Source organism: Salvia hispanica, chromosome 6 (genome assembly GCF_023119035.1).
Source record: "Salvia hispanica cultivar TCC Black 2014 chromosome 6, UniMelb_Shisp_WGS_1.0, whole genome shotgun sequence".
Taxonomy (NCBI): domain Eukaryota; kingdom Viridiplantae; phylum Streptophyta; class Magnoliopsida; order Lamiales; family Lamiaceae; genus Salvia; species Salvia hispanica.
Window position 1 is genome coordinate 11,030,536 of NC_062970.1, and position 1,191 is coordinate 11,031,726.

Sequence of the window (1,191 nt, forward strand, 5' to 3'; positions counted from 1 at the left end):
AGCGGGACGCTACAATGGCAGCCAGCGGATCGACGAGCGAATCGTCGTGGACTAGCCGATTCGCTCGCCGATTTTGCGCTCGCCGGTTCCAATGGTCGGCTAGCGACCGGCCAGTGCGCGTGGAGCGACTAACCGGCCCGCTAGCCGCTATTAGAGATGCTCTTAGACTAAAATAACCTCAATTGTATATCTGCAGAAAGTGAGATTTGGAAAGATAGAGAACAACTTAATAACTTTATTCCACCGTCTTGGTTCAATTTCCAAAGTTGTTATATAACCTACCGAAATTGTGGGTTAATTTTCTAGGTTGAAACATGAGCTTCAAGATGATTTTTGTCAGGCTATAAAAATAACACGAGCTATTCACTCAAGCCAATATGAGGACACTCAATTAAAACTAGATAATTCTTGTAACTTGTTCCAAACAATCCTTAGGCCATGTTTGTTAGCAGGATTTTTGTCGGGAAAATAATTTATTTTGTTAAATTTTTAAATTTTATTATTTAATTAATTTTTAATGAAACTGAGAAAGTAATCAGAATTTTAAATACAAGGAAAATAGTACTCCCTCCGTCCCAAAGAAGATGACCCCTTCCTTGGACGTCACGAGATTTTATGAATCTTTATTTTGTGTGTAATTGGACAAAGTAAATAAAACTGAGGGAATAAAGTAGAGATAAAAGTATTTTCATTTTTAGCAATGTGTTATTTTGGTTGGGACAAACCAAAAAGGAAAGTGAGTCATCTTTAATGGGACAGAGCGAGTACAACTTTCCAGGATTGTGATTCCCAAACTTTTCAAAGTATTCTATTCCCAGTTTATGGAATCTTACATATTTAGGTACTTAATAGTATAATTTTAATTATTTCATTCTACTATTAATATTTTTATTATTTAAATAATAATTAATTAAGTTTTTTTTATTATAACTCAATATTACGTGTCAAACACATAATTTTAATAATAATAATAATAATAATAATAATTAATTATTATTATTATTATTATTAAACTGCTATTATTTATAGTTGTTGTTATTATTATTATTATTATACTAATAGTCAATAATATATCAAATAATATAATTATTTAAATTATGAATCATGTAATAATACTCATTCTGTTCCTAAAGAATTTGCACTTTGGGTTCGACACGAGTTTTAATGCAAAATTGGAAAAGTAAAAGAGAA